At 46.2% G+C, this 25019-nt stretch overlaps 1 protein-coding gene across 3 annotated transcripts in view; it reads left to right on the top strand.

Annotated features, from left to right (window-relative positions):
- Positions 1-15377: 15377 nt before the first annotated feature.
- SNCAIP (synuclein alpha interacting protein) overlaps positions 15378-25019 on the top strand; it is a 219517-nt gene continuing 209875 nt past the window's right edge. For all 3 annotated transcript variants that reach the window (XM_075836246.1, XM_075836229.1, XM_075836238.1), the window contains exon 1: positions 15378-15508. The gene's annotated coding sequence lies outside the window, so the exon portion shown is untranslated. The remainder of the gene's footprint in view (positions 15509-25019) is intronic.

The following is a 25019-nucleotide window of genomic DNA, read 5'->3' as shown; positions in this document are numbered from 1 at the left end:
ATAGTACCAAAGTGCCTCTGGTAGACAGTGTAACAGTGTCCCAACAAATTGTGCAACACAATGCCCCTGTAGATGCCACACATAGTGTCCCATGTAGACAGTGCCACACACTGCCACCTGTAGATAGTGCCACAGTGACCTCTATAGATAATACCATGCAGTGTTCCCTATAGATAGTGCCACACATTGACCTCTATAGATAGTGCTCACAGTGTCCCCTATAGAAAGTGCAATACAGCCAAAAACATACTAACCTGCACCGTTCCCATGCTGTTATGCAGCAATGCAGGCCTGGCCTCTTCTGACCAGGACTGCTCCAGCAGGAAGACGCAGGTGGCGCGATAAAATCTTCGAGAAGGGATGTTCCTCTTCACTACCCTGTCTGCCTGCTGACTCTCAGCAGGGGTCTGGACAGCCAGCGTCCACAGTCCGTCAGTTGAGTACACGTGTTTTATGTTTTCCTGATGACAATATCAAATGTTAGTGGCGCTCAACTTATAACATTTATGCTATTAGCACATTAGGGATGAGACGTTGCTACTTCTGATGTCACTGAAAAGGTGGGCAAAAATTGGATCATCAAAGACGGTTACAAAAGAAAAGACTATATGAAAAATACTCTCCTCAGTCTGCACATACATATAAAGCTTCATACTTTCTCCAGACTATAGTGGATATGCCTGGTACTGTACAATTAAGCTATCTCATGAATACTTTTACTTAATTATGTGATAATAAGCACTTAAAGAGATGCAATGATTGCCTAAGACAGTAATATTTTATTATATAGTGCCATAAAATGGAAAATACTAGTTTCAGCCTGTGTAAACCATCCAAGTCAATTAAAGTTTGTTCTGTGTGGTGTATATTTTGGATCCACCAATGGTCCTTTCACAGTTTAACAGCTGCTCTCCACAGAGAAGGAAAATGCTTATATTACTGGGAAGCATTTTAAGACTTGCAAAGGTATCCATACAGTATATACTCTCTCACACACATACTACATGAACAGTTAAATTCATTTAAAAACATAATGTAGAAATTCTTAGGGTCTCAATAACTTGTTTACATCATAGAAATTCTATTTAATCTGGAATCTTCAGATGCAATTACATTAAGCAATTTTTCAAACAGTGGTTTTAAAAATCATTACAATTATCCGATGGACAATACAATGTTCATATATATGCCGCCACTTTCGAACGAAAATTCAAATATAGCAGCATGTGTGTTGCACATTTGCAGATACTGCTACCAATGTTTTTCTAGAGGCTCGCAAAATGTTCTATGCCCTAGAAAGTAATATTGGGTCTTGCATTTTGCCATGTCAGACCCGATGTATGTCCCAGGGCGTGACATTGGTGTCAATGTAAAGTGTTAATCTATGTGCTCACCTTCCATTAAACTTGCAAATTGAGCATAGATCACACCGCTAAATACGTCATACGAGGCAGATACACAACTGGCTGCCACCCCCTACCGAGCTTTGGACTGATAGATTTCCAATACACCCACACTGATCTCCAGCAGTCAAGGGGTTAATCCAGTGACACATACATTCTATGGAAGGGCTATAAAATGTTTTAAAGAACAGGGCTTACAAAATTATACGAAAAAAAGAGAAAATAAACTGACATACAATAAATATGAAAAGCAATTGCAAAATAAATAGGAGAAAATAACAGAGTGAAGAAAACCTATGTCCTTGCAATATCAGTCTCTTCTGCTTCCTTGAGGGCAGAAAAGAACAAGGGTTGCACAACTTGAAACACTAGATGGTGAGAAATTTTTAATTCACCATATTATACCCATAGTCATCAGGTCAGGCTAACCGCGGCCGTGCACCATCCTCCCCCACCCCTCATCGAACATTAAATTAAAAAAACTGTATTCTCTCTTCATTGCTCCGTTTCTTCCCTCCAGGTTCCCGCAGTGTGCTGCGGCTCGTACAAGGTCTTGATCAGGGGCGTAACTAGGAAAGACTGGGCCCCATAGCAAACTTTTGACTGGGGCCCCCCCTCCCCTGGGTGTCACACACTCCCCCTTGTAGATAGTGCCTTTTTTACAGCCCCCCCTGTAGATAACGCCATACAGCCCCCCTGTAGATAACGCCATACAGACCCCTCTGTAGGTAACGCCATACAGCCCCCTCTGTAGATAACACAATACAGCCCCCTTTGTAGATAACGCCATACAGCCCCCTTTGTAGATATCTGTATGGCGTTCCCTACAGGGGGGCTGTATGGCGTTCCCTACAGGGGGGGCTGTATGGTGTTCCCTACAGGGGGTGCTGTATGGCGTTCCCTACAGGGGGGTGCTCTATGGTGTTCCCTACAGGGGGGTGCTGTATGGCGTTCCCTACAGGGGTGGGCTGTATGGCGTTATCTACAGAGGGGGCTGTATGGCGTTCCCTACTGGGGGGCTGTATGGCGTTATCTACAGAGGGGGCTGTATGGCGTTATCTACAGAGGGGGCTGTATGGCGTTCCCTACAGGGGGGGGCTGTATGGCGTTATCTACAGAGGGGGCTGTATGGCGTTCCCTACAGGGGGGGCTGTATGGCGTTCTCTACAGAGGGGGCTGTATGGCGTTATCTACAGGGGGGCTGTATGGCGTTCTCTACAGAGGGGGCTGTGTGGCGCTAACGCCATACAGCCCCCCTGTAGAGAATGCCATACAGCCCCCCCTGTAGGAAACGCCATACAGCCCCCCCACTGTAGGGAACGGCATACAGCCCCCCCACTGTAGGGAACGGCATCCAGCCCCCCCTGTAGGGAATGGCATCCAGCCCCCCCTGTAGGGAACGGCATACAGTCCCCCCTGTAGGGAACGGCATACAGCCCCCCAGTAGGGAACGCCATACATCACCCCCCTGTAGGTTACGCCATACATCACCCCCCTGTAGGGAACGCCATACAGCCTCCCCTCCCTGTAGGGAACGCCATACAGCGCCCCCCCCCCTGCAGGGAACGCCATACAGCCTCCACCCTGTAGGGAACGGCATACAGCCCCCCCGTAGGGAACGCCATACATCACCCCCCTGTAGGTTACGCCATACATCACCCCCCTGTAGGGAACGCCATACAGCCCCCCCCCTGTAGGGAACGCCATACAGCCCCCTCTGTAGAGAACGCCATACAGCCCCCACTGTAGATAACGCCATACAGCCCCCCCTGTAGGGAACGCCATACAGCACCCCCTGTAGGGAACACAATACAGCGTCCCCCTCCCAAAAAAATGTGACCTACAGTGTGTCCTACAAAAGACATGTATCCCCTATCCACAGGATAGGGTATGCATGTGTGATCGCTGGCCGCGATAGTGCGAACTAGGGACTGAAAGTCCCCCGAAGTTCTCCATCACTAACCTCTGACTTCCGGCGTCTGCGCAGCTCAATAAAAATGAAAGGAGCGCTGGTCACGCATGCGCACATGCGCGACCGGCGCTCCATTCATTTCTACGGAGCTGCCGACACAGACCCCGGAAGTCCGAGGTTTCTCATGGAGAACTTCAGGGGACTTTCAGTCCCCCGTTCTCCCTATAGCTGCCAGTGATCACACATGTATCCCCTATCCTGTGGATAGGGGATACGTCTTTTGTTTAATGGCAGAGCGGGGAGATACCTCCCTGCTCTGCCGTAGTCGTGTTCAGTGGCGTCGCGCTGTAGCAGCCATAGCAGCTGCTAGCGGAGCCTCCGGCCATGGTGGGGGCCCGTGCCGGCGGGCGACACGGGCCCCCTCATGCCGCGGGCCCCGTAGCAGCCGCTACGGCTGTAGTTACGCCACTGGTCCTGATGCTGAACAGCGTCAGGGCCTTATAAGCAATGCAGCACTCAACATCATCAGTGCTGCATCACAAACAACGTCCTGACGCTGGCGGGGCGTCAGTATCTTGTATGAGCTACGGCGTGCTAAAGGAGCCTGAGGGGACCGAGGGGAGAAGCAGAGTGAGAGGTGAATATACATATTTTAGTTTTCATTATTGTCTCATGGGTAACGGGGTGTAGTCTGATCGGGTAGGGGGCAAGGTACGGGGTCCCACAAAGTGAAAAGTACATCGGTTACAAGATTTCCGCTATAATTTCCGCCGGTTTTCTGGTGTGAATTGTAATAAATTCATCGGTCTGCAGTGGCCCTGCGCCCTTTTGTTATGCCACACCCATTTATTTAAAAAGCAGCGAGGGTTGCATAAAATGCCCAAAAGGAAAACTGGCGTAGAAAGGTTGATAAATTCCCCCCAATATTATAAAATAGGTGACAGTCCTTTTATGCCCCACAATAAGATAAGTTTTGGCCAAATTCTTGTTCAGTCAACAGTTAGCTCCCCCCTGACCTCCCCAGAAACATGCATGCTTAGAAACCAATGGTTTCCGTTTGTGTCAGGGCTCCGTTCCAACGGAAAGCTCAGACGGAACGTCGGAACGAAGCCCTGAGGCAGATGTGAACGAAGCCTGATGAGGTGTTAAAGGTGACACTATAGGGAGTTTTACACTGGGCAATTATCGGGCAAACGATCGTTCATAGAACACGCTTGCTGCACCAGCCAAAATCGACCGGTGTAATAGGGCCTTTAGTCTTCTCCCAAATGACAAGTGCTAATCTCTGGGCACTACTGTTAACAATAATCCAGTACATCCAGAGCTCCAATAAATAATCTCTGATACTTTTTCATGAGGTTATTCTCCTAGCACAGGAAAGTGAATACCAGTTCATAACAGCTCTCATTCCTCTCCACCAAGGACATAAGCGCCTGGTTCCTGCTTATACTTCGCTTTCTTTTCCTATGACCTTCTTGTTGATTTCAGACTCCCTAATTTTGCTGTGCCTGTGGACAGGGCAGTCCTGTGCAAGTTTTCACCTTTTTAAAGAAAAGTGGATGAGATCACCCTGGGTTAGCCGCATGGGCTGCCTCTATGCTACATAGAGACTTGTCTGGGTGAAAAATGTGATTAACATTTTTATACCATTACAATTTTTGGATGACAAATCTGTGCAGTTTTGCAGGGATACAGGAGAATATTTATTCTTTTGTAACTAGGCAGATTTGCCATTCAGGATTAAGAGATTGTTTATATGGGATATGGGATATGCGTCCAGTCCTTTAATTTAGGACAATGAAAAATCAGCAAAAACTAAGGGGTCGCCTCTGACCGAATGCCCAAAAATAGACATGCAGATGTGTTTGTGAGGGAAATTACCTTAAGACCGGGTTCCCATGGGTCGGATACGCTGCGTAAAAACTGTGCAGCGTATCTGACCTAGTATGTTACGTCAGAAAAATCGCACCACATTGTGGTGCGGTTTTTCAAATGGAATTTCCGCAGTGGAAAAAAGCGCCGGGCAGAAAAAAAAAAAGATTATACTTACCCCCTCCCTCTTCTTTGCGCGTAGTCCAGCCTCCCTGGATTACGTTGCAGGACATGTGACCACCACTACAGCCTGTGATTGGCTGCAGCGGTCACATGGGATGCAATGTCCCAAGGGGCTGGACTGCAGGAAGAAGGGGAGCTTTCTGGGTAAGTATGATTTTTTTTTCCAGATTTGCGATTTTTGCGGCGTAATCGCTGCGATTCCGCAGCAAAAGTCGCAGCACTTTCGCTTTCTTTTGCGGGTTTTGCATCCCCATTGAATTCAATGGGAAAAATTCGCAACAGAAAATGAACAAAAACGCAGCATAAATTGTCATGTTGCGGATTTAAATTCCGCACCGCAAGTCAATTTATTAACTCTTACGATGTTTTTTTTCTGCAGCGCGGGCATGAGATTTTCTTAATCTTATCTACTATGCTGCTACTGTAAATGCTGCGGAATTTCCGCAAAGAATTCCGTTGCGGAAATTCTGCAGCGTTTACGCTACGTGGAACCCGGCCTGAGGATCCTTACAAGAAATACTAAACTGAAAGCCGCCTGATGACTCGATCCTATTTTTGTAAATGTATTTTGCAGATGCTAATATTACTGTATAATAATTATAGACTAAATTCTAAGTTAGTTGCAGTTACCTATAAAGTACCCATTCTATGATAAAATGGGAACACACGTTATACACAGAGCTGTATTATGGTATCTGGCATTTGTTAGGGCACAAGTTAATCTTTTAAAAATTTTATAAATTTAAATAGTATATGAAAAATAGGAACATACAGCTATGGAATGTGACTACAAAGTGAAGCCAATATATAGACCTCTCCTGAAGGGTGCGGTTAATTGTAGAATTTTAGGGAGGTATGAACTTATTGGGATTTTAATTGCTTTTTGGGGATATTGTAAAATATTTTTATTTTACAGAATATATTTTATGTACCAAAAATTTAATGACATGAAATAATCACATGTGTGTATGTTATATAGCAGTGGTTTTCCCGGAAATCTTGGATATTACTAGCTCCATCAGGTTTCACTTACAGAATATGCACTTTATAAACACAAATCAGAAAGGTGGAACAGATTTAGAATTAGATAGATAGATAATTAACATATGACAGATAGATAATAGACAGATACCCTATATGGACAAAAGTATTGGGACACACCTCTAAGACTAGGGCTACACCTAGGAGGTAATTTATCAACCGACAGAAAGTTGCAAAAGGCCCAAAAAGTTTTGTTTTTTTCCACCACCCTCGCCACTTTTGTGGGAAGGAAGCGTAGACAAATGTATTTGAAAATTTACGTTAGAAAAATTGACATAAACTATAGTGGAAATCTATGCCACCTCCTGGCTGGCATAGATTCCACTCTATGGGAGGAAGCAAGTGAGAGGCCCATGCTGGGTCCCTACCTTGCCACTACCGATCTGACTACCCCTCCGCCCCCCCATTGGAAAATTAAAATAAAAAACATGTAACTCAAAAAAACAACTTTACTCACTTCCCTGCTCATCTTCTTCACTCTGGCTCCCTCGTCATTCCAGTGTTGCTCGTACAACACAATGACGTTGTATGCGACACTGATGATGTTGAAGTCCTGTGTCACATATAAGGTCCTGACTGTAATGACGGCGGTGGGGAGACAGACAAGTGAGCCCTAATCTACCCGCCACTCAGTCCCTGCCTACTTGCAACGACCCGCCCTAGGCGACAGGGTACAACTGGGCGACGGTCCCTACGCTTAATAAGTGCACGACAGACAAACAGACAAGGGTACACAGAGCTAGGGGGAGAAAGGGGCAGTTGCCCACGGCAACACCGTGAGCAACAAGAGAAGTGAACAAGCCGAGTCAAACCAGGAGAGTACGAGGTGCCAAACGCAGAGCAGAAGAGTAGTAAACAAGCTGAGTCAAACCAGGAGTGTATGAGGTACCAAACGCAGAGCAGGAGAGTAGTCAGCAAGCCGGGGTCAATATGAAGCAAGGACAATAGAACAAGAAGTTGCAGCAGGGCCAGGAAACCAAACGAGAAGAATCACAAGCAAAGGAGGAACAGAAAAGGCAGGTATAAATAGACAGAGGGCGGGAGCTAGCTCCGTCTGGCCAGGCTGTGATAGGTTTTCCCACTCCTAAGCCTGCCACCCTGAGTGGTGGAAGATGGAGTCAGTCTCACAGACATAGAAGCAGGTGCAGACTGATTATCTATGGGCGTTAACCCCAAAACTGTGCCTGGCAGATCCTTTACAGTACCCCCCCTTTTATGAGGGGCCACCGGACCCTTTCTAAGTGGACCTGGTTTACTGGGGAAACGAAGGTGAAACCTCCTGACCAATATCCCAGCATGAACATCCCGAGCGGGTACCCAAGTCCTCTCCTCAGGCCCGTATCCTCTCCAATGGACCAGGTACTGGAGGGAGCCTTGGACCATCCTGCTGTCCACAATCTTGGCCACCTCGAATTCTGCCCCCTCAGGGGTGAGAACAGGGACCGGAGGTTTCCTCGAGGGAGCCAAGGATGGGGAGCAGCGTTTAAGCAGGGAGGCATGGAACACGTCGTGTACTCGAAAAGATGGGGGCAACTCTAGTCGTAAGGAGACAGGATTGAGGACTTCAATGACCTTGTACGGCCCTATAAACCGGGGAGCAAACTTCTTGGACGGGACCTTAAGGCGCAAATTTTTAGACGATAGCCGCACCAGATCCCCGACCATAAACAAGGGGTTAGCAGAACGTTTTCTATCTGCCTGAGTTTTTTGTATGCTCTGGGACGCCTCTAGGTTCTTCTGAACCTGAGCCCAGACTGTGCACAGTTCTCGATGAACGACCTCTACCTCGGGATTGTTGGAACTACCAGGTGAAACGGAAGAGAACCGTGGATTAAACCCAAAATTACAGAAAAAGGGGGAGACTCCTGACGAGTTACTGACCCGGTTATTAAGGGAAAATTCGGCGAGGGGAATGTATGAGACCCAATCATATTGACAGTCAGAGATAAAACACCTTAAATATTGTTCTAGAGACTGATTAGTCCTCTCAGTTTGGCCATTAGTTTCAGGATGGAAGGCAGAGGAGAAGGACAGATCAATCTCCAACTTTTTACAGATGGCTCTCCAAAACAATGAAACAAATTGTACCTCTCTATCAGAAACAATATTGACAGGGACCCCATGGAGACGCAGGATGTGTTTGACAAACAAGGTAGCTAACGTCTTAGCATTGGGTAGTTTCTTGAGGGGCACAAAATGGCACATCTTACTGTAGCGGTCTACTACAACCCACACCACCGACTTGCCTTGAGATGGAGGCAAATTGGTGATAAAATCCATGGAGATATGGGTCCAAGGTCTCTGGGGAATGGGCAAAGAACAAAGTAAGCCCGCTGGTCGGGACCTGGGAGTCTTGGACATAGCACAAACTTCACAAGCGGTGACGAAGGCCTTAACGTCTTTAGGCAACCCAGGCCACCAATAGTTTCTGGCAATGAGGTGCTTTGTACCCAGGATGCCTGGATGGCCAGATAGTGCAGAGTCATTATTTTCCCTAAGTACCCTTAGCCGGAATTGCAGGGGAACAAACAGCTTGTTCTCAGGAAGGCTCCCGGGAGCTGAACCTTGATCAGCCGCAATTTCAGAGACTAAATCAGAATCAATAGCGGAAATGATTATACCTGGAGGTAAAATACAAGCAGGATCTTCCTCCGAAGGAGGGCTGGCCATGAAGCTACGTGACAGTGCATCAGCCTTAACATTTTTAGACCCAGCCCTATAGGTAACCACAAAGTTGAATCTGGTAAAAAATAACGCCCAACGAGCTTGTCTCGGGTTTAGCCTCCGGGCAGATTCTAGGAAAACCAGATTCTTGTGGTCGGTAAGGACCGTTACCTGGTGCCTAGCCCCCTCCAGGAAGTGGCGCCACTCTTCAAATGCCCATTTAATGGCTAAGAGTTCGCGGTTGCCAATATCATAGTTACTCTCAGTGGGAGAAAACTTCATGGAGAAGTAGGCACTGGGACGGAGATGGGTGAGGGACCTGGTACCCTGGGACAAGACAGCCCCCACTCCCACCTCGGACGCGTCAACCTCCACGATAAATGGCTTCATTTGATTGGGCTGAACCAGCACCATGGCTGAGATAAAGCACTTCTTAAGGACTTCAAAAGCCTGGACAGCCTCAGGAGGCCAGTGGAGGAGATCAGCACCTTTGCGAGTGAGATCCGTAAGAGGCTTAGCGATGACCGAGAAGTTAGCAATAAACCTCCTGTAATAATTAGCGAACCCCAGGAAGCACTGTAACTCCTTCAGGGAGGCAGGTTGGACCCATTCCGCCACAACCTGGACCTTGGCAGGGTCCATGCGGAATTCATGAGGAGTGAGAATTTGGCCCAAAAATGGTATCTCCTGCACCCCAAACACACATTTTTCGGTCTTCGCAAACAGTTTGTTTTCTCGAAGGACCTGGAGCACCTTCCTGACATGTTCAATGTGGGAGGACCAGTCCTTGGAAAACACAAGTATGTCATCAAGGTACACTACAAGAAATACCCCCAGGTAGTCTCTTAAAATCTCATTTATGAAATTCTGGAAGACCGCGGGAGCATTACACAACCCAAAGGGCATGACGAGGTATTCAAAATGACCTTCGGGCGTGTTAAACGCAGTCTTCCACTCATCCCCCTCTTTGATGCGTAGATCAAACTTAGAGAACCATTGGGCCCCCTGAACCTGATTAAAGAGATCAGGAATCAGAGGAAGGGGATACTGGTTCCTTACAGTGACCTTATTCAAGCTTCGGTAGTCAATGCATGGCCTAAGACCACCATCCTTCTTCCCTACGAAGAAGAAGCCAACACCTACCGGAGAAGTAGAGGGGTGAATGTAACCCTTGGCCAGGCATTCCTGGATATACTCTCTCATGGCTTCACGTTCGGGACAAGAGAGATTAAATATCCTACCCTTAGGTAGCTTAGCTCCTGGTACCAAATTGATTGCGCAATCATATTCTCTATGAGGAGGTAACACTTCGGAGGCCTCCTTAGAGAAAACATCGGCGAAGTCCTGAACAAACTCAGGTAGCGTGTTCACCACCTCAGGGGGAGAAATAGAATTAACAGAAAAACATGACGTCAAGCATTCATTACCCCACTTGGTAAGGTCCCCAGAATTCCAGTCAAACGTGGGATTATGCAACTGCAACCAGGGAAGGCCTAAAACCAAATCGGACGATAATCCCTGCATTAACAGTACAGAGCACTGCTTCAAATGCATGGAGCCAACAAGGAGTTCAAAAACAGGGGTATGCTGCGTAAAATAACCATTAGCAAGAGGAGTGGAGTAGATACCCACTACCGGGACATGTTTAGGCAAATCAATCAAAGGCATAGCTAGAGACATAGCAAATTCCACAGACATGATATTAGCAGAAGACCCTGAATCCACGAAGGCACTGCCAGTAGCAGACCTACCACCAAAAAAGACCTGAAAGGGAAGCAAGATTTTATTACGTTTCATATTTACGGGAAATACCTGTGCGCCCAAGTGACCTCCCCGATGATCACTTAGGCGCGGAAGTTCTCCGGCTGCATTCTTACGCATAGGACAGTTGTTCACTTGATGCTTGACATCCCCACAGTAGAAGCAGAGACCATTCTTCCTGCGGAAATCTCTACGTTGTTGGGGGGACACGGAGGCCCCGAGTTGCACAGGTACCTCCGAGCCTTCCGGGGAGGAACGAAGCAACGGAACCTCGGGCGGCATCATGGGGGAGTCAGAGGAGAAAACATCAAGATGTTCAAGTAGTCGTTCCCTGAGACGTCGATCAAGTCGTACCGCTAAAGCCATAACCTGGTCTAGGGAGTCAGAAGAGGGATAACTAACTAGCAGATCTTTCAGGGCGTTCGACAGACCCAACCTAAACTGGCACCTTAAGGCAGGGTCATTCCACCGAGAAGCTACGCACCACTTCCTAAAGTCAGAGCAATACTCCTCAACAGGTCTCTTACCCTGACGTAAGGTCACCAGCTGACTCTCGGCAAAAGCAGTCTTGTCAGTCTCGTCATAGATGAGTCCGAGAGCAGAAAAGAAAAGATCAACGGAGGAAGCCAAGGAGAAGGCCCATTCTTGTGGCCTTTCCTGGAGCCGGGACATAATTATACCCACCCGCTGGCTCTCAGAACCTGAGGAGTGGGGCTTCAAACGAAAATAGAGCCTACAACTCTCCCGAAAGGAGAGAAAAGTCTTCCGGTCCCCTGAGAACCGGTCGGGCAACTTGAGGTGGGGTTCAAGAGGTGAGGGGGACTACCATGGTAGCATCAGGCTGGTTGACCCTCTGAGCCAGGGCCTGGACCTGTAGGGAGAGACCCTGCATTTGCTGAGCCAGGGTCTCAAGGGGGTCCATAGTGGTGTCAGGGACCAGGGTACACTAGGTATGGGCTTGTGATTATGTAATGACGGGGGTGGGGAGACAGACAAGTGAGCCCTAATCTACCCGCCACTCAGTCCCTGCCTACTTGCAATGACCCGCCCTAGGTGACGGGGTACAACTGGGCGACGGTCCCTACGCTCAATAAGTGCACGACAGACAAATAGACAAGGGTACACAGAGCTAGGGGGAGAAAGGGGCAGTTGCCCATGGCAACACCGTGAGCAACAAGAGAAGTGAACAAGCCGAGTCAAACCAGGAGAGTACAAGGTGCCAAACGCAGAGCAGAAGAGTAGTAAACAAGCTGAGTCAAACCAGGAGTGTACGAGGTACCAAACGCAGAGCAGGAGAGTAGTCAGCAAGCCGAGGTCAATATGAAGCAAGGACAATAGAACAAGAAGCTGCAGCAGGGCCAGGAAACCAAACGAGAAGAATCACAAGCAAAGGAGGAACAGGAAAGGCAAGTATAAATAGACAGAGGGCGGGAGCTAGCTCCGTCTGGCAAGGCTGTGATAGGTTCTCCCACTCCTAAGCCTGCCACCCTGAGTGGTGGAAGATGGAGTCAGTCTCACAGACATAGTAGCAGGTGCAGACTGATTATCTAAGGGCGTTAACCCCGAAGCTGTGCCTGGCAGATCCTTTACACTGACGCTGCCCGGTGGTCGGACCTTGTACGAGTGTCGATAGTAGGGAGCTGGAGGGGAGAAGAGAAGCAGTATTTTTTTTATTTTATGGGCGAAGGAGGGAGGAATGGATGGTGCAGGGCCACAGTTTTGCGCCACAACTATGACATATGGCCCAGTTGAAAGATGCAACACATTTAATTAATCCAAAGAATGTCAATTGTATTTGCGTAAACGCTGCTTATTTGTTGCAGGATTTCCCCATTGAATTCAATGGAGGGATAAAAGCCGCAACAAAAAGCACATGTTGCATTTTTTGCGGCGGAATCGCTGCGATTACGCTACAAATAAACGCAATTCCGAAAAAAATCTTATACTTACCGAGAAGTCTGTGTTTCTTCCTCCAGGCGGCCTCCTGGGATGACGTTTCACCCCATGTGACTGCTGCAGCCAATCACAGGCTCCAGGGGTCACATGGGATGAAACGTCATCTGAGGGCTGCAGAGCTTCAGGACGTCGGAGGGACGCGTTGCCATGATAAGTATCCTTTTTTTTCTCTGTGCAGTTTTCCGCAGCGGACATTCTGGTCGGAAAACTGCACCACAATTAGGTGCGGTATTCGGACAGAATTCCCTGCGGCACACAGGGCGTATATGCTGTGTGCTTTTACGCAGCGTAATCGCCTTGTGTGAACATACTCTTAAAATCAATCAGTAGCAAAAAGTCTAGGTATGGCCCTGGCCTTAAAGAGGCTCTGTCACCACATTATAAGTGCCCTATCTCCTACATAATCTGATTGGCGCTGTAATGTAGAGAACAGTGGTTTTTAGTTTGAAAAACGATCATTTTTGAGCAAGTTATGAGCAATTTTAGATTTATGCTAATTAGTTTCTCAACGACGAACTGGGCGTTTTTTAACTTTTGACCAACTGGGCGTTGTACAGAGGAGTGTATGACGCTGAAAAATCAGCGTCATACACTTCTCTCCATTGAAGTCCATCTGTATTGACAGCACAGCGTGATCTCACTGTGCTGTGTGATTAAGTCGAACACAAACTTTACCGAAGTGATTGTGAATAAACATCGCGTCCTGGCTGGAGGTGATGTCTATTCACCCTCAAGACACTTCAATAAAGTTAATGTGGGTGTATGTGACAGCACAGCATGATCTTGCGAGATCACGCTGTGCTATGAATACAGATGGTCTTGAATGGAGGGAAGTGTATGACGCTGATTGGTCACTGATTGGTCAGCGTCATACACTTCTCTCTACAACGCCCACTTGGTCAAAAGTTAAAACACGCCCAGTTGTCTATTAAGAAACAAATTAGCATAAATCTAAAATTGTTCATAACTTGTTCAAAAATGATCGTTTTTCAAAATAAAAACCACTGCTGTTGTCTACATTACAGCGCCGATCAGATTATGTAGGAGATAGGGCACTTATAATCTGGTGACAGAGACTCTTTAAAATCATTGAATTCAGGCGTTTCATTCTGTCCCATTGCCACAGGTGTATAAAATCCAGCACTAGCCATGCAGTCGCCTTTACAAACATTTGTGAAAGAATGAGACGTTCTTAAGAGCTCCCTGAACTCCAGCGTGGTACTGTAATAGGATACCACTGTTGTAACAAGACACTTAGTGAAATTTCTTCCCTCTAAGATATTCCACGATCAACTGTGAGTGATATTATTGTAAAGTGGAAGCGTTTAGGAACTCAGCAGCAACTCAGGCACGAAGTGGCGGACCACATAAAGTTAGAGCGGGGTCACCGAGTGCTGAGGCGCATTAGTGCATAAAAGTCACCAACGCTCTGCTGACTCAATAACTGCAGAGCTCCAAACCTTCTCTGGCAAAAACATCCGCAAGAAAACTGTATGGCGGGAGCTTAATGGCATGGGTTTCAATGGCAGAGCAGTTGCATGCAAACCTTACATCACCAAGCACAATGCCAAGCGTTGGATGGAGTGGTGTAAAGCAGCCGCCACTGGACTCTGGAGAAGTGGAAACATGTTCTGTGGAGTGACGAAACACCATTCTTTATCTGGCAGTCTGGGGGGCGAGTCTGGGTTTAGTGAATGCCAGGAGAACATTACCTGCCTGCCTGCATTGTGCCAACTGTAAAGCTTGGTGAAGAAGGAATAATGCTATGGGGTTGTTTTTCACGCGTCTCTAAATTTTAAGGGCATGAGGAGGGCGGATGGAGCCAAGTAGTGAATGAGACGTGGGGGGGGGGCTGATTGAGGTCGGTGCGTGCCGGCCCAGGAATAAGCCAGTCCAGTCACCTGACCTCACGTCAGTGACTTGATGTCAAGTGACTAAACTAGTCCACTCCCAGGCCGGCACACAACTACCTCACTGAGACCCCCCCCATTCACTAGTAGTGAATGACACTACTTGGCTCCGTCCATCCTCCTCCTGATCTTAAATGTGAGTGACGTCACTCACATTAAGGATCAGGAGGAGGATGGACGGAGCCAAGTAGTGAATGACGCGGCGGCAGGCTGAGTGAGGTTGAAGCGTGCCGGCAGGGACAGACCAAATGATTTTGCGAGCCTTACACGGGCCACGGGCCGGACGTTCCCCACCCCTAGTGTAGATAGATAAAAGATAGATAGACAAATAATAGATATATAATAGATAAAAAAATAATAGAAGGATAGATTATAGATAGTTGTAAGATAGATAGATAGATAGATAGATAGATAGATAGATAGATAGATAGATAGATAGATAGATAGATAGATATAGTTGCCACCATACTGCAGTGTATAAATAATAGTATAATACATGGAGGCTGCAGGTTAGTGGATGTTCTCAGTTTTCTGGAAATCCGCAGTAGCAGTGAGCTTGTAGCAAAAAGGGCGGCAGCCTGTGATCTAATGGGGCGGGGTCTCTGTTGGCTCTGGTCTCTTGTACGACGCTTTGGCCAATCAGTATTTGGAGGCGTGTCTTGCTTCCAGGGTTAACCCTATGTGTGTGTGCTTTGGCCGGCCCGGTGACTGCCTGGGAGGCCGCTCTGTGCTGCTGCTGCTGCGGCTGCCGCTGGGCTCTGGACGCGCATCTCTTCTCCAGGAGACTTCTCGCTGAGGAGACAAAGGTGATTCCTGAATGCTGAGAACATGAATGAGGCAGTTTATGGTCTGGAGATGCGGAATATCCAGCACACTGATGAGTGGCATGATCTAGGGGCACTGGTCCTGTGTGTGGACTCGGGAGCAGATGCTGAATGATTGTATCCATGGTAACGCTGCCCCCGGAGCTTTGTTCTCAGGGGTGATACAGGCTTAACCCAACCCTTCTATTATATGAGCGCGGGGTGCTGGTCCCTTCATCCATATAACCTGTCTTCATTCTTTATGTACAGATGTAGCAGAGCTCATATAGCCCGTTCAGCTCGAGGTTGCATTGTGACATCATTTTGGGTTCATTGGGCTTACCTATGTCATAGGAGATTAATATGTGCAAATGACCCATTCATCACCACTACATCTCACAACTGAGCTCTGCTGCATCTCTGTACCCTGTCATTTCAGCCTAGTGATCTTATTTGAGATGTGCATTTATTAATGTAAACAATGTTCATTCTTGTGCTCAGAACTATTGCGATATTACTTGTATCTGGTGATGATTCCCTACATTAGATAGTTGTAATGTAGGAGCAATATATAGAAATCACATTTTTATATTGTATATGTTGGCCTGTTATGGTTATAAATGATTGTCATCTTTCATATTGGACTAGTAATCGCTCCATGTGGCTATGATGATTGAACATCATTTGGCCTCTTATATGTGTGAATGGGAGAGTGAACTATTGCGCTGCGCTCGCTTGATGTGCCTGCATTGCTTGCTTCTAGCGCACACATTGTCATTGTCACACAGTCTTATGGGGAACTCATATACTGATTGATAACTAGTAATACTTCTTTAGTCTGGCTCACGGGATTATCTAGATTGTTACCAGTAAAACGATCTAAACTGTCCGGCCGGTTACAAGGTCACGCACCCTCTGTAATCCCCTTTGACAGAACAAAGCTGTATTGTTCAGAAGGTGCCGAGTCCCCCTCATCACATGACGCCTCAGGTTGTTCTTCACTGTCATTAAGATGGGCACCATGCCATGCCACAGAGACTGGTGATAACTGGGGGGCAATTATTTTATAGGTAAGTGGCTCTATAAACCTTCATCTAGTCATGTGTATTGTTCCCAATTCCAGGATCTGAAATGTGCTGCAGTTTCTGCTAGGTAGCGGAAAGAGACCAACTTGTCATCATTCCCCAAAAAGTCGAGCCCCTCAATCTCTGGGTCTCATAGCGCCTGCCATGGCTATATTTGTACCCATGTGTATGACGCAACCCCCTGAATGCCCTTTCAACCTGCAATCTGTAAGATATCCGGCATGTTTTATAAGGTTTTTTAGATTGTCCGGTGACTGGTGATCTGTCTGCTCCAGGAAATGTGGGATAAAAGGGATTTTAAACAAGCCATTCAGCCGGGCATACATCATGTGTAGTCTGACAGGGCAGAGATTATCATTACTGAGAGAGAAGGCTGAAAAATAACCTCATAAATCACATCCCAACAGGAGCCTGACATGTTTCTCCCTTCTCGGAACTATTGGAGGGTGGGACGGCCTTTGTGGGGATTATTTATATGTGTGCGCTTCTCCTCCACGGCACAGTTAGATTTGTGTTTTGCCATTTATAAGGTAAAGTCATTTTATTGTTAACTATTGCAGTCTCTACTGGATTTACATGATATTCCAGACTTCTATCACCTAAAGAAAAAGAAACATCACCAAAAGATGCCTTGACATGGCCTCTTTCCCAGAGGTAGGCTGGTTTCTGATGATCATTATGCAGCCATATTGTATTGTCACTTATCCAGTGACAAGACCTGGACCTCAGATCACCTTAGATCACCTCAGATCACCTTAGATCACTTCAGATCACCTTAGATCACCTCAGATCACCTTAGATCACCTCAGATCACCTCAGATCACCTTAGATCACCTCAGATCACCTTAGATCACCTTAGCACCCTTTCAGAATATCCTCCTTTCATTGCTCCTGCAACAAACGGATCACTAGGCCACAGCTGCCAAAACCCCAATGATAACAGTTGATGAACGAGGGTCCCATCATGTGGACCCCTTCAATTAACTTGGGGAAGCCAGCGCTACAGGGGAGGTGTAGTATGACATGGAGCTCTTTGGATTCAATGGTTCACGACAAGGCTCCAGATCAAGTGGATCTCTGCACTGGTTAATTGAAGTAACAGGGAAGATGGACAGGAGATCTTCTTATGGGACAATCCCTTTAACTTTTTTTTCAGGCTGGGACTGTCTGAGCCATCAGCCAGTTGGACTGTTTCCATATTTAACAAAGATTTCAATGGAAAGTGTCCATTCCTGTGTAGAGAAGCCTCAGTGGCGGGTCCCAGAATTTGTACCCACTGACCAGACAAATTAGTGTGTCTTAAAACATATTTATGAGAAAAATCCTTTCTAATAAATCATTTTCTCAGGAGCTGTGCTCACTAAGTAGCTGCTAGAGAGATCCAGGTGTCGCCCAGTAATAAACACCGCTACCCGCAAGCTTGTTGACTGACACTGCCGGATCTCGATTCTCATACTATAGAGCGGAAGGGCAAATGCCTCGTATTTCTCCCATTAGCCATCCATTTCATGGGTGCATATGGCCACCAGTTCCCAATATTTTATTTTTGTTGTTTTTTTTTTTTGTGTCCAGCCCCCAACATTATGCATAGATTATCTAATACTCGTTACTTTTATTTTTTGTATTCCACAAGGGGGACCAACAGAAAAGACATACCTTCTCCCGTTGAAAGTTTCCTTTTAGATGTCAGTGGATTGGATAACTTTCCTCTCCAGTGATTGGCTGAACACTTCACATTAAGCGACATCATGGCCCCAGGGTATAGGGACAACATTAGTCCCAGCTCAGAGAGGCCCATGACAGTCCCAGTCCGACATTGCAGTCATGTTAACGTCATGCTTTGTGAGTACAGTTGTCACGAACAAGGATATTTTTAAAGTAAAACGGCAACTAATATTTAACCCTTGATGAACAGAAGATTTTCCTATGTGTTATATTATCTGGCTCCTCAAAATCTACAATACCATAGCCACTAGCCACTGTCCTGTTTTCACTGTAATTTTAGCATAGGCAAATTGAGCAATTCTGCTCTCGTGATGCTATGTCAGTTAGCAGCGACTGGCTGAGGATTATGGAAGATGTAAGTCATCAACACTTGGAATATGGAAAGTTGCCCATGCTCAGCCTAGACCCTGTATATCTGCTACAGAGTACTTTATAATGAAGTTGGCGACACTTTTACAATCTGTATGCAAATACCTTTTTCTCATATGTTCCAAGTAAAGCTCTCACAGACGTTACTAGTAGCACTCAGTTGCGTTATGTAAACCTTATATATTCCCTGCTTTATCCTGAAGGGATTCGATCCAGTTCTTGGCACTAAATATATGGATCTTGTACAGAGCTAAAGCACCGCCATCTGAACTTGGCCTAAGGCTACATTCAGACGAACGTTGCCAACCTCAGACGGGAAAATCTACAGTTTTACACGTCTGATGTGCACCCGCGCTGCACCCATGCGGGGCGCGTTATCAAGCATTCCCCATAAACTAAAGTCTATGGAGGGATGCGTGAAGTGCAAAAAAATAGGACATGTCCTATTTTTTTACGGACGCTCCGTTGAAATAACGGTCGTGTGAACGTCCCCATTGAAGTTCATGAGTCCGTGTGACGGACATTGTTTTAACGGCCGTCGCATGGACTACATATACGCTGGTCTGAATGAGCCCTAAGGATGCAATTCTACAGGTGATCCAGTAAAGCATTTATCTAAAGCAGGGGTCCACACTGTGGAACTTTAGCAGTTGTGAAACTACATCTCCCAGCATGTCCTGACAACCTACAGGTGGTGAGCCACAAGTTGGGGACCACTAATCTAATGGCATTTATAAAATAGGTATCTCAGCAATATTTGTGCTTGTGTGTAATATATAAAATGTATCGGTAGTGTATATTGTTAATAGGGTCTGCCACTAGGTCTAATACTGTAAGGCTGGATTCACACGAGCATGTTCGGTCCGTAAAGGACGGAACATATTTCGGTCGCAAGTCCCGGACCGAACACACTGCAGGGAGCCGGGCTCCTAGCATCATAGTTATGTACGACGCTAGGAGTCCTTGCCTCTCTGTGGAACTACTGTCCCGTACTGTAATCATGTTTTCAGTACGTGACAGTTGTCCTGCAGCGAGGCAGGGACTCCTAGCGTCGTACATAACTATGATGCTAGGAGCCCGGCTCCCTGCAGTGTGTTCGGTCCGGGACTTGCGACCGCAATACGTTCCGTCCTTTACGGACCGAACATGCTCGTGTGAATTCAGCCTTCGCACCGATTGGACAGTGTCGTAGTATATAGGGACACTCCCCATTGAAAAAGGGAATGGAAGCATCCAGTTGTCATTTTATTTAGTACATTTCCAGGAGGAATAACAGAGGAATGCCAAAAAGCAGAGTTCTCAGAATAAATGTCCTAGCATTGTTAGTTAATGGGGAATGCTATTATTTCTTAAAACAGACATGTCAGGAGAGCTGGAAAGTCCTCCTAAATACAGACTACAATATGTCTTTCTGTCTTTATTCCTTTAGAACATAAAAGTACTTTCCCTACTGGGTAAATAAATGAGAGGACTGTAATTCTTTTGATGAAATCTATGTATATAGAATAATGTTAGAACAATAAGTTATTTTTTCTTCAAAAAGAGTTTGCAAGACAAGAAAATGAAAACACTTGTCGAATCCCCGAAGACCTGGCAGAGGCCCAGCAATGAGTGTAATAGTGCGCTTCTTGTCCCTCGCTAGCTAAGCGTCTGATGCAGTGACCTGTTTTCTTTACTGGCTGAGTGTGTGCCATTGTATCTAGCCTGGGGTAAGACTAATATGACCAGTGTGTCTTAATACAATTGTCCTGGCGTTCTAACGTCTCCACTCACAGCTGGCTCTGAGATGAATCGCTTGGAATAATTATTCTGGAATCGATTTCATATTTTCATAGCTTAGCTTTTCTCTGAGACCAAATTTGGTAATAGCTGGCTTCTGTGGTTTCAGAACTGCTATATTTCTGCTGTGGAAATGGTAACGTGCATTTAGAGGGTAACTGCTGCACCAGATTAAAGATAACGCAGGTACAGTACATACTTTACATTTTAGTCTTGGCTCTGTGGTACAAATCTGAGGTGAATTTGATGAAAAAATAACCTAAATCAAATTGAGCAGCATTGCTTGAGACATACTGAGGTAAGATTTTGCATACCGTCTAAGATTATGAAAGGGCAATGAAGATTAAACATGTCTTCACTTAAAACCTGGTTGTCCGTTTTCATACAATCACCACTTGTTTACGGCCCTTTTACACCGGCCCATTATTGGCCAAACGAGCGTTCATAGAACGCTCGTTCCCGTTCATTGCCCTGTAAATAGGGCAGCGATCAGCAGATGAACGAGCAAACGCTCGTTTATCCTCTGATCGTATCATTTTATGTGTGTAAAATATTATCGTTGTCGGCAGCACCTCTCACTGTGTAAGCAGGGAGACGTGCTGCCGACATGATAGAAATGTATGGTGATGAACGATCATAGTAACAAGCGTTCATCCCCATACTAGCTCCTTGTGAAAGGAGCAAATGAGCGCCGATCACCGAGCTGTCTCGTTCATCGGCGCTCGTTTACACGGCCCATGTCAGGCCGTGTAAAAGTACTCTTAGGCGGGATTCACACGAACCGGTTGCGCCCGAGCCCGAGTGCCGGCCGGTAAAATCGGCCATTCTGCCCGGCCAGTTTGCATAAAGTTTTGCATCCGTTCCGGGCCGGGCAGATCCGGACAGTGACATCAGCGGCAACTCCTGAAGGGGAATCCCCATGTGTTCGGGGATTCCGCTTCAGGAGTTTCCCCTGATGTCACTGCCCAGATATGGACAGAGACATCAAGCGCTCTGTCCAGGAGCGGAATCCCCGAAAACACGGGGATTCCGCTCCTTCAAGGAGCTAAAGTGCGGCTAGCACATAGCAGAGCGGGGAGATACCTCCCTGCTCTGCTATAGTGGCGTCGCTGCAGTAGTGGCAGCTGCTGCTGCTGCTGCTAGCGGCGCCATCAAAGGTGTCGCCGGGCCAGGGCGCTTTTAAAACAAGCAGGGGAAGGGAGCCAGCGCAGCGCTCCCTTCCACCTGCTGTACACCCCGGCCCTGCCACACAGTGTACAGCGATGTCATTCATCAGAATGGCATCAACTCCTCCTCCACACATGCACTCTGCGCTGTGAGGAGGAGGAGATAGAGTGCAAGCGCCGGAAAACCCGGCCATCACTCGGGACACATCCCGGTGATGGCCGTGTATTACCCGGCCCCATAGACTTCTATGGGAGCCGGGCGGCCGGGTACCCGGCCGAAGATAGAGCATGTCCTATTTTTTGACGGCCGGTTTTCCCGGCCGTCAAAAAATCGGTCGTGTGAATAGCCCCATTAGGGGTCTATTATTCCTAATGCAGCCGGGTGCCGGCCGATTTATGAACGGCCGGCACCCGGCCGGGAAACCCTGCCGTGTGAATGAAGCCTTAGAAGGGTCACTTGACATTGAGCTGACCACAAAGTCTCCCCCTGCTGGGACTCCCAGTGATCAGCTGTAACCTGCGGGAAAACCTGTCAGTAATGGTCTTTTACACAGGCAGATTTCCTGCTCGTAACGAGTGTCGACCGGCGATTTAGCAAGTCGATTAGCGCTTGTTTAACTACCATTTGAATACGGTAATCATAGTGAGTATGCAAACTGGATAGGTATAAAATAATGTTAACACGATCGTTCGTTCCTACACAGTTTGCATTATTGTCGGCAGCACATCTCCTGTTTACTCAGGGTGATGTGCTGCCGACAACAATGATTTTTAGGCTGAATAAAAGATGCGATCAACAAGATACTAGAGTTTGCTCGTTTATCGGCTGATCCCTGGGCGTGTTTACATTGGGCAATGATCAGGACCAAATGTTCGTAACAATGTTATTTCGGCTCGTCATTATCCGTTGTAAAAGGCCCTTAAGTGTTCGATTTCCCTGCAGCACCACCGCAGGGGAAATTAAGCATTACACAGTGCCCATAGAAATCAATGGGCTGTCAGTGTAATGCCGGACAGGACAGATCCTCAAAAGCGAGAGGCCCTCTTTGTAACCACTCTCCACTTTGGCCAAGAGATGAGGATCGTCAAGAGAAGACTCCCTCTCTATTAACTAAGAATTCCCTAATAGGAAAGTAGGTTTTTTAAGCCCTTCCTATCCCTAGTGGGATTAAAGAGAAATGTAAAAAGGAGTTAAATAACTTCCCCTATCTTAGCTTCTTACATCCCTGTAAATGTGGAGAACTTAGGGAGTGGGATATATGCAGTTAATCCTAAATTTTTAGGTTCCTGGCCTAACATTCCTTCATACCCCGAAGCAGTCAAATTTGCCCCTGACTATGCTCCTAAAGTGCCATTAGAATTTCCTGATATAATATTTACCATTACTCTACTGGATAGTGGCTACTTTCTGGCTACATTTTGGGAAAGTTATGAAATTATTCACGATTTGGTGACTTAGTAAGATATTATCCTGTCCTTGGTATTTTATTGATTGTGTCCTGTCACTGGTGGCCCAGTGGCTTCTTCTAGTCCCTAGTGAACTGGTGGTCAATCCATAGTGTCTGCTGGTCACTTACCTATTAGATACTTCCATATTGCGACAAGGCTATTAAGAGCCAATGGCTAACAGGGTCAGTTCACACAGAATTTTTTGGCGCTGATTTTGATATGGAAACCGCATCGGAATCAGCACCCAAAAAGTATGAAATAGCTTTTGGCTGCTCACGGGAAAAAAAAAGCATCATGTTCTTTCTTGCTGCAGTTTCTGCGGTTTTGAAATCAATGGGAGGCAGTAAAAACCTGTGGCGCTCGTTCCTTAGCGTTTTTTAGCTATGTTTTTTGCCCGCGGTGCCTGCTTTAGATTTAATGGCCGCGGGCAAAAAACGCAGGAAAAAAAAAGCGCAAGCTGTTCAAAATCTGCCTCAAAATTCCTGAAGGAATTCTGAGGCAGATTTTTTCTGCGTGCAAAACAAAAACAACTCTGTGTGAACAGGGTCTAACTGCTCCCATCTCCACTGTCAGGATTGCTTTACTGTAGAATTCTATTGCATGTACATTAATATGTAGTTTCCCATTCTACTTTAGAGTTTTCCATCCCAGAACAGCGCTCCAACAGAGGATAATGTGACTTTTCTTGCCTGGTCTATGGCGAAGTAAGCTGTATGCCCCCCTTGGCTCAGGACCAGCCTGTTAAAAATGGTGGTTTATTGCATAAAGAGTTAATGTTAGAGCATATGTTTTTTTTATTAGTTCCTTGAGGGTTTGGGACTTTTTTCCCTTTCTTTTCTTAATAAAAAACAGAATCTGAAACAGAATTTTTAGTAGAGTTTTAGCAGAATGTTTGTATTAAAATAATATGGTAATACCATTTTAAAGTCTATCCCTCTATACTCAGCTGTCCTCTAGGGTATCACATGTCATAGTATCAAGAGGGTTACGTGAAGCAAGAATAGCGATCACATGTGTTATCCATGTTCTGGGGAATGTCCGGTACAGTTTTCACAATCATGTACATTCTCTCTGTTGATTAAAAGGCGCAAAACAATTGTTTTATGGGTGAAAGCAACTGACAAATATGCAGGAATTATCAGAAGCTTTTTTGAGTTACAAGCTATAGAAATAGGAAAAATGCCACAAAAAGTACAAGTATTGGCTATACCAGGCAACAAATGCTTCACGACCCTTCACTTAATGAGAATCTGTTACAAGGTCTGATATGGAGCCTGTCACAGTCACTGACGTGATGTCGTCCATCGCATGATAGGTAGAATACTTGCTGCTACATTGGCTTGGGTTGTTATAGCTTTGTTAGAATGGTCAAGTTTCAGTCAATCTTGACTGGGGTCCTGCTTTGCGACTACATTGAGGCGGACAATACTTATTGGTCTTATTTCTAGAATCTCCATTTATTTGTCCACTTCTGGTATACAGTAGTGCATCCCGGAGATTGGGTGCAGCACAGAAGACGTTTTAGAAGAGGAATGGGATGAATGGCAGATTGGAAATAATGGCATGGAAACTGTAAGGGAAAATATTATGTATGTAAAGGTAGAAGTTTGGGTTGCGCATATTCACTAAAACAACTATATCAAACACTAACACGAAGTTCCTCTCCTCTTATTTCCTGGTACCCTATCTCTTATTGGCCACAGGGATAACTCTCATTTCTGATTTGCTGTGCACTAACAAATGGACTGCAAGTTCCAATCCTGTCATATCCAGCTGTATTGTTTCTGAGTGGACAATCGATCGCTCTCTTAAAGGGGACCTGTCACCTCTCCTGACACGTCTATTTTTAGTAAATACTTGTATTCGCCATGAAATAACAATTCTGGAACATATTCTCTTAGAACTCTGTGTTGTGCCGTTCTTTTGTAATTCCTTCTAGAA

This window comes from Rhinoderma darwinii, chromosome 1 (assembly GCF_050947455.1).
Source record: "Rhinoderma darwinii isolate aRhiDar2 chromosome 1, aRhiDar2.hap1, whole genome shotgun sequence".
NCBI classification, from domain to species: Eukaryota; Metazoa; Chordata; class Amphibia; order Anura; family Rhinodermatidae; genus Rhinoderma; species Rhinoderma darwinii.
The sequence above is the reverse complement of the archived record's forward strand: the minus strand, read 5'-3'. Positions and strand labels throughout refer to the sequence as shown.